We start from the raw sequence: 12,344 nt of genomic DNA, 5'->3' as shown, positions 1-12,344 counted from the left end.
CACTATAACTACTACTCTATAACACTATAACTACTACTCTATAACACTATAACACTATAACTACTACTCTATAACACTATAACTACTACTCTATAACACTATAACTACTACTCTATAACACTATAACACTATAACTACTACTCTATAACACTAAACACTTCTATAACACTATAACTACTACTCTATAACACTATAACTACTCTCTATAACACTATAACTACTACTCTATAACACTATAACACTATAACTACTACTCTATAACACTATAACACTATAACTACTACTCTATAACACTATAACTACTACTCTATAACACTATAACACTATAACTACTACTCTATAACACTATAACACTATAACTACTACTCTATAACACTATAACTACTACTCTATATCACTATAACACTATAACTACTACTCTATAAAACTATAACTACTACACTATAACACTATAACACTATAACTACTACTCTATAACACTATAACACTATAACACTATAACACTATAACTACTACTCTATAACACTATAACACTATAACTACTACTCTATAACAATATATCACTATAACTACTACTCTATAACACTATAACTATTACTCTACTACAGTATAACTACTACTCTATAACACTAACTACTACTCTATAACACTACAACACTATAACTACTACTCTACTACACTATAACTACTACTCTATAACACTATAACTACTACTCTACTACACTATAACTACTACTCTATAATACTATAACACTATAACTACTACTCTATAACACTATAACTACTACACTATAACACTATAACACTATAACTACTACTCTATAACACTATAGCACTATAACTACTACTCTATAACACTATAACACTATAACTACTACTCTATAACACTATAACTACTACTCTATAACACTGTAACTACTACTCTATAACACTTTAACTACTACTCTATAACACTATAACACTATACTACTACTCTATAACACTATAACACTATAACTACTACTCTATAACACTATAACTAGTACTCTATAACACTATAACACTATAACTAGTACTCTATAACACTATATAACTATAACTACTACTCTATAACACTATAACACTAACTACTACTCTATAACACTATAACACTATAACTACTACTCTATAAAACTATTACACTATAACTACTACTCTATAACACTATAACTACTACTCTATAACACTATAACACTATAACTACAACTCTATAACACTATAACACTATAACTACTACTCTATAACACAATAACACTATATAACTATATCTACTACTCTATAACACTAAAACACTATAACTACTACTCTATAACACTAAAACTACTGCTCTATAACACTATAACACTATAACAATGTAACACTATAACACTATAACTACTAGTCTATAACACTATAACACTATAACTACTACTCTATAACACTATAACACTATAACTACTACTCTATAACACTATAACTACTACTTTCTAACACTATAACACTGTAACTACTACTCTATAACACTATAACACTATAACTACTACTCTATAACACTATAACACTATTACTACTACTACTATAACACTAGTAACTACTACTCTATAACACTATAACACTAAAACTACTACTCTATAACACTATAACACTATTACTACTACTCTATAACACAGTAACTACTACTCTATAACACTATAACACTATAACTACTACTCTACTACTCTCTAGCACTATAACACTATAACTACTACTCTATAACACTATAACTACTACTATATAACACTATAACTACTACTCTATAACACTATAACTACTACTATATAACACTATAACTACTACTCTATATCACTATAACACTAAAACTACTACTCTATAACACTATAACTACTACTCTATAAAACTATAACTACTACTCTATAACACTATAACACTATAACTACAACTCTATAATACTTTAACACTATAACTACTACTCTATAACACTATAACTACTACTCTATAACACTATAACTACTACTCTATAACACTATAACAACTACTCTATAACTACTACACTATAACACTATAACACTATAACACTATAACTACTACTCTATAACTCTATAACACTATAACTACTACTCTATAATACTTTAACACTATAACTACTACTCTATAACACTATAACTACTACTCTATAACACTATAACTACTACTCTATAACACTATAACAACTACTCTATAACTACTACTCTATAACACTATAACTACTACTCTTTATCACTATAACTACTACTCTATAACACTATAACACTATAACACTCTATCACTATAACTACTACTCTATAACACTATAACTTCTACTCTATAACACAATAACTAGTACTCTATAACACTATAACTACTACTGTATAACACTATAACACTATAACTAATACTATATCAAACTATAACACAATAACTAGTACTCTATAACACTATAACTACTACTCTATAACACTATAACACTATAACTACTACTCTATATCACTATAACACTATAACTACTACTCTATAACACTATAACCCTATAACTACTACTCCATAACACTATAACTACTACTCTATATCACTATAACACTATAACTACTACTCTATAACACTATAACTACTACTCTATAACACTATAACTACTACTCTATATCACTATAACACTAAAACTACTACTCTATAACACTATAACTACTACTATATAAAACTATAACTACTACTCTATAACATTATAACCACTACTCTATAACACTATAACACTATAACTACTACTCTATAACACTAGAACTACTACTCTATAACACTATAACTACTACTCTATAACACTATAACACTATAACCACTACTCTATAACACTATAACTACTACTCTATAACACTAACTACTACTCTATAACACTATAACAACTACTCTATAACACTATAACTACTACTCTATAACACTATAACTACTGCTCTATAACACTATAACTACTGCTCTATATCACTATAACTACTGCTCTACTACTCTATAACACTATAACACTATAACCACTACTCTATAACACTATAACACTATAACTACTACTCTATATCACTATACCTACTGCTCTACTACACTATAACTAATACTCTATTAAACTATAACACTAAAACTACTACTCTATAACACTATATCACTATAACTACTACTCTATAACACTATAACTACTACTCTATATCACTATAACTACTGCTCTACTACACTATAACTACTACTCTATTACACTATAACACTAAAACTACTACTCTATAACACTATATCACTATAACTACTACTCTATTACACTATAACACTAAAACTACTACTCTATTACACTATATCACTATAACTACTACTCTATAACACTATAACTACTACTCTATTACACTATAACACTAAAACTACTACTCTATAACACTATAACTACTACTCTATAACACTATAACTACTACTCTATAACACTATAACTACTACTCTATATCACTATAACATTATAACTACTACTCTATAACACTATAACACTATAACTACTGCTCTATGTCACTATAACACTATAACTACTACTCTATAACACTATAACTACTACTCTATAACACTATAACACTATAACTACTACTCTATAACACTATAACTACTACTATATAACACTATAACACTATAACTACTACTCTATAACACTATAACACTATAACTACTACTCTATATCACTATAACACTATAACTACTACTCTTTAACACTATAACTACTACTATATAACACTATAACACTATAACTACTACTCTATAACACTATAACTACTACTCTATAACACCATAACACTATAACTACAACTCTATAACACTATAACTACTACTCTATAACACTATAACTACTAGTCTATATCACTATAACTACTGCTCTACTACACTATAACTAATACTCTATTAAACTATAACACTAAAACTACTACTCTATAACACTATATCACTATAACTACTACTCTATAACACTATAACTACTACTCTATATCACTATAACTACTGCTCTACTACACTATAACTACTACTCTATTACACTATAACACTAAAACTACTACTCTATAACACTATATCACTATAACTACTACTCTATTACACTATAACACTAAAACTACTACTCTATTACACTATATCACTATAACTACTACTCTATAACACTATAACTACTACTCTATTACACTATAACACTAAAACTACTACTCTATAACACTATAACTACTACTCTATAACACTATAACTACTACTCTATAACACTATAACACTATAACTACTACTCTATATCACTATAACATTATAACTACTACTCTATAACACTATAACACTATAACTACTGCTCTATGTCACTATAACACTATAACTACTACTCTATAACACTATAACTACTACTCTATAACACTATAACACTATAACTACTACTCTATAACACTATAACTACTACTCTATAACACTATAACTACTACTCTATAACACTATAACTACTACTCTATATCACTATAACACTATAACTACTACTCTTTAACACCATAACTACTAGTCTATAACACTATAACTACTACTCTATAACACTATAACACTATAACTACTATTCTATAACACTATAACTACTACTATATAACACTATAACACTATAACTACTACTCTATAACACTATAACACTATAACTACTACTCTATATCACTATAACACTATAACTACTACTCTTTAACACTATAACTACTACTATATAACACTATAACACTATAACTACTACTCTATAACACTATAACTACTACTCTATAACTACTACTCTATAACACTATAACTACTACTCTATATCACTATAACTACTACTCTATAACACTATAACTACTACTCTATAACACTATAACTACTAATCTATAACACTATAACTACTACTCTATAACACTATGACTACTACTCTATAACACTATATCTACTGCTCTATAACACCATAACTACTACTCTATAACACTATAACACTATAACTACTACTCTATAATACTATAACACTATAACTGCTACTCTATAACACTATAACGCTATAACTACTACTCTATAACACTATAACGCTATAACTACCACTCTATAACACTATAACTACTACTCTATAACACTATAACTACTACTCTATAATACTATAACACTATAACTACTACTATATAACACTATAACACTATAACGCTACAACTACTACTCTATAACTCTATAACACTATAACTACTACTCTATAACACTATAACAACTACTCTATAACACTATAACTACTACTCTATAACACTATAACTACTGCTCTATAACACTATAACTACTACTCTATATCACTATAACTACTGCTCTACTACTCTATAACACTATAACACTATAACCACTACTCTATAACACTATAACACTATAACTACTACTCTATAACACTATAACTACTACTCTATAACACTATAACACTATAACTACAACTCTATAACACTATAACTACTACTCTATAACACTATAACTACTACTCTATAACACTATAACACTATAACTACTACTCTATTACACTATAACACTATAACTACTACTCTATAACACTATAACACTATAACTACTACTCTATAACACTATAACACTATAACTACTGCTCTATATCACTATAACACTATAACTACTACTCTATAACTCTATAACTCTATAACTACTACTCTATATCACTATAACACTATAACTACTACTCTATAACACTATAACTACTACTCTATAACACTATATCACTATAACTACTACTCTATAACACTATAACTACTACTCTATAACACTATGACTACTACTCTATAACACTATATCTACTGCTCTATAACACCATAACTACTACTCTATAACACTATAACACTATAACTACTACTCTATAACACTATAACTACTACTCTATAACTACTACTCTATAACACTATAACTACTACTCTATATCACTATAACTACTACTCTATAACACTATAACTACTACTCTATAACACTATAACTACTACTTTATAACACTATAACACTATAACTACAACTCTATAACACTATAACTACTAATCTATAACACTATAACTACTACTCTATATCACAATAACTACTGCTCTACTACTCTATAGCACTACAACACTATAACTACTACTCTATTACACTATAACACTATAACTACTACTCTATAACACTATAACTACTACTCTATAACACTATAACTACTACTCTATAACACTATAACACTATAACTACTACTCTATAACACTATAACACTATAACTACTGCTCTATATCACTATAACACTATAACTACTACTCTATAACTCTATAACACTATAACTACTACTCTATATCACTATAACACTATAACTAATACTAAATAACACTATAACTACTACTCTATAACACTATAACTACTACTCTATAACACTATATCACTATAACTACTACTCTATAACACTATAACTACTACTCTATAACACTATGACTACTACTCTATAACACTATATCTACTGCTCTATAACACCATAACTACTACTCTATAACACTACAACACTATAACTACTACTCTATAATACTATAACACTATAACTGCTACTCTATAACACTATAACGCTATAACTACTACTCTATAACACTATAACGCTATAACTACCACTCTATAACACTATAACTACTGCTCTATGTCACTATAACACTATAACTACTACTCTATAACACTATAACTACTACTATATAACACTATAACACTATAACGCTACAACTACTACTCTATAACTCTATAACACTATAACTACTACTCTATAACACTATAACAACTACTCTATAACACTATAACTACTACTCTATAACACTATAACTACTGCTCTATAACACTATAACTACTACTCTATATCACTATAACTACTGCTCTACTACTCTATAACACTATAACACTATAACCACTACTCTATAACACTATAACACTATAACTACTACTCTATAACACTATAACTACTACTCTATAACACTATAACACTATAACTACAACTCTATAACACTATAACTACTACTCTATAACACTATAACTACTACTCTATAACACTATAACTACTACTCTATAACACTATAACTACTACTCTATAACACTATAACACTATAACTACTACTCTATTACACTATAACACTATAACTACTACTCTATAACACTATAACACTATAACTACTACTCTATAACACTATAACACTATAACTACTGCTCTATATCACTATAACACTATAACTACTACTCTATAACTCTATAACTCTATAACTACTACTCTATATCACTATAACACTATAACTACTACTCTATAACACTATAACTACTACTCTATAACACTATATCACTATAACTACTACTCTATAACACTATAACTACTACTCTATAACACTATATCTACTGCTCTATAACACCATAACTACTACTCTATAACACTATAACACTATAACTACTACTCTATAATACTATAACACTATAACTACTACTCTATAACACTATAACGCTATAACTACTACTCTATAACACTATAACGCTATAACTACCACTCTATAACACTATAACTACTACTCTATAACACTATAACTACTACTCTATAATACTATAAAACTATAACTACTACTCTATAACACTATAACACTATAACACTATAACGCTATAACTACTACTCTATAACTCTATAACACTATAACTACTACTCTATAACACTATAAGAACTACTCTATAAAACTATAACTACTACTCTATAACACTATAACTACTACTCTATAACACTATAACTACTACTCTATATCACTATAACTACTGCTCTACTACTCTATAACACTATAACACTATAACCACTACTCTATAACACTATAACACTATAACTACTACTCTATAACACTATAACTACTACTCTATAACACTATAACACTATAACTACAACTCTATAACACTATAACTACTACTCTATAACACTATAACTACTACTCTTTATCACTATAACTACTGCTCTACTACTCTATAACACTATAACACTATAACTACTACTGTATTACACTATAACACTATAACTACTACTCTATAACACTATAACTACTACTCTATAACACTATAACTAATACTCTATAACACTATAACACTATAACTACTACTCTATATCACTATAACACTATAACTACTACTCTATAACACTATAACACTATAACTACTGCTCTATGTCACTATAACACTATAACTACTACTCTAAAACACTATAACTACTACTCTATAACACTATAACACTATAACTACTACTCTATAACACTATAACACTATAACTACTGCTCTATATCACTATAACACTATAACTACTACTCTATAACACTATAACGACTACTCTATAACACTATAACACTATAACTACTACTCTATAACACTATAACACTATAACTACTACTCTATAACACTATAACACTATAACTACTACTCTATAACACTATAACTACTACTCTATATCACTATAACACTATAACTACTACTCTATAACACTATAACTACTCGTCTATAACACTATAACTACTACTCTATAACACTATAACACTATAACTACTACTCTATAACACTATAGCTACTACTCTATAACACTATAACTACTACTCTATAACACTATAACTACTACTCTATATCACTATAACTACTACTCTATAACACTATAACTACTACTCTATAACACTATAACTACTACTCTATAACACTATAACACTATAACTACTACTCTATAACAGTATAACTACTACTCTATAAACTATAACACTATAACTACAACTCTATAACACTATAACTACTACTCTATAACACTATAACTACTACTCTATATCACTATAACTACTGCTCTACTACTCCATAACACTATAACACTATAACTACTACTCTATTACACTATAACACTATAACTACTACTCTATAACACTATAACTACTTCTCTATAACACTATAACACTATAACTACTGCTCTATATCACTATAACACTTTAACTACTACTCTATAACTCTATAACACTATAACTACTACTCTATAACACTATAACTACTACTCTATAACACTATATCACTATAACTACTTCTCTATAACACTATAACTACTACTATATAACACTATAACGCTATAACTACTACTCTATAACACTATAACGCTATAACTACCACTCTATAACACTATAACTACTACTCTATAACACTATAACTACTACTCTATAATACTATAACACTATAACTACTACTCTATAACACTATAACACTATAACACTATAACGCTATAACTACTACTCTATAACTCTATAACACTATAACTACTACTCTATAACACTATAACACTATAACTACTACTCTATATCACTATAACTACAACACTATATCACTATAACACTATAACTACTACTCTATAACACTATAAAACTATAACTACTACTCTATAACACTATAACTACTACTCTATAACACTATAACTACTACTCTATAACACTATAACTACTACTCTATATCACTATAACTACTACACTATAACACTATAACTACTACTCTATAACACTATAACTACTCCTCTATAACACTATAACACTATAACTACTACTCTATAACACTATAACACTATAACTACTACTCTATAACACTATAACTACTACTCTATAACACTATAACTACTACTCTATAACACTATAACACTATAACTACTACTCTATATCACTATAACACTATAACTAACACTCTATAACTCTATAACACTATAACTACTACTCTATATCACTATAACACTATAACTACTACTCTATAACACTATAACTACTTCTTTATAACACTATACCTACTACTCTATAACACTATATCACTATAACTACTACTCTATAACACTATAACTACTACTCTATAACACTATGACTACTACTCTATAACACTATAACTACTACTCTATAACACTATAACACTATAACTACTACTCTATAATACTATAACACTATAACTACTACTCTACAACACTATAACGCTATAACTACTACTCTATAACACTATAACGCTATAACTACCACTCTATAACACTATAACTACTACTCTATAACACTATAACTACTACTCTATAATACTATAACACTATAACTACTACTCTATAACACTATAACACTATAACACTATAACGCTATAACTACTACTCTATAACTCTATAACACTATAACTACTACTCTATAACACTATAACACTATAACTACTACTCTATATCACTATAACTACTACTCTATATCACTATAACACTATAACTACTACTCTATAACACTATAACTACTACTCTATAATACTATAAAACTATAACTACTACTCTATAACACTATAACACTATAACTACTACTCTATAACACTATAACACTATAACTACTACTCTATAACACTATAACTACTACTCTATATCACTATAACTACTACTCTATAACACTATAACACTTTAACTACTACTCTATAACACTATAACTACTACTCTATAACACTATAACTACTACTCTATAACACTATAATTACTACTCTATATCACTATGACTACTACTCTATATCACTATAACTACTACTCTATAACACTGTAACTACTAATCTATAACACTATAACTAATAATCTTTATCTCTATGTACTTATATTCAGTAATCTTGCTCAGATTTGTCACCCTGAGAGTCCCAGAGATGAAATGTAGCATAGTTTTGTTTCATAAAATCTATTTTTATATTCAAATGTAGGAACTGGGTTCTGCAGTATGTTCCCCTGCTGTCTCTGACTCCATAACCACCCGCCCGGCCATCTAGATGTGTGAAAGTTAGTCTGTAAGCTAATGATCCATCATGTATAACATTCCTGGGACTGTGTAAACTTAAATGTTGTATTACCATAGCATTTTTGTGTGTTCTCTATAGGTACAGTGCCTTGCAAAATTATTCATCCCTCTTAGTATTTTTCCTATTTTGTTGCATTAAAACGTGTAGTTTAAATTTATTTTTATTTGGATTTCATGTAATGGACATACACAAAATAGTCCAAATTTGTGAAGTGAAATGAAATAAAAAATACTTGTTTCAAAGAAATTGTAAAAATAAGGATGGCCATCAAGGAAAACGCAATGTCTGGCACAAACCCAACACCTCTCATCACCCCGAGAACACCATCCCCACAGTGAAGCATGGTGGTGGCAGCATAATGCTGTGGGGATGTTTTTCATCGGCAGGGACTTGGAAACTGATCAGAATTGAAGGACTGATGGAGGGAAATAGAGGGAAATTCTTGAGGGAAATCTGTTTCAGTCTTCCAGAGATTTGAGACTGGGATGGAGGTTCACCTTTCAGCAGTACAATGACCCTAAGGGGAAACATTTAAATATCTTGGAATGGCCTAGTCAAAGCCCAGACCTCAATCCAATTGAGAATCTGTGGTATGACTTAAAGATTTCTGTACACCAGCGGAACCCATCCAACTTGAAGGAGCTGGAGCAGTTTTGCCTTGAAGAATGGGCAAATATACCAGTGGCTAGATGTGCCAAGCTTATAGAGACATACCCCAAGAGACTTGCGACTGTAACTGCTGCAAAGGTGGCTCTACAAAGTATTGGCTTTGGCAGCACACAAGTAATCATCAATTTGGAGTTATTTGGAGTTATTTGGTTATATGTTATATGTTATAGTTATTTTATGCATGCTGAAGTCTTATTTCTTGTTTGTTTAACAATAAAAATGTTTTTGTATTTTCAAAGTGGTAGGCATGTTGTGTAAATCAAATGATACAACCCCCCCCCCCCCAAAAAAATCTACTTTAATTCCAGGTTGTAAGGCAACAAAATAGGAAAAATGTGAAGGGGGTGAATACTTTCGCAAGCCACTGTATGTACTTGAAAATGTGTAATGTTTTTTTGGGGTGGCAGGTACCCTAGTGGTTAGAGTGCTGGGCCAGTTACTGAAAGGTTGCTGGATCAAATCCCCGAGCTGACACGGTAAAAATATGTCATTCTGCCCATGAACAAGGCAGTTAACCCACTGTTCATTGTAAATAATAATGTGTTCTTAACTGACTTGCCTAGTTAATAAATAATGACTAATTTGGCAGACTTGATACAAAATACTGTGCAGTTTTGCAATTCTTCACTGGATCAGTCTGAAACTTTGCACATCCACTGCATCTAGAGGCCAAAACCTAAATTGTTCCTAAACTGCCTTTTTCTTGCATTTCAAAGCTGATGAAAAAAATTAAATAATAGAAAACGCATGTTTTTTTCTCTTTGTTTTATCTTTTAACAAATTTAATGTGTTATATTCTCCTACATTAATTTAACATT

The sequence above is a fragment of the Salmo salar genome, chromosome ssa06, assembly GCF_905237065.1.
Source record: "Salmo salar chromosome ssa06, Ssal_v3.1, whole genome shotgun sequence".
Lineage (NCBI taxonomy): Eukaryota > Metazoa > Chordata > Actinopteri > Salmoniformes > Salmonidae > Salmo > Salmo salar.
This window is presented reverse-complemented; position numbering follows the sequence as displayed.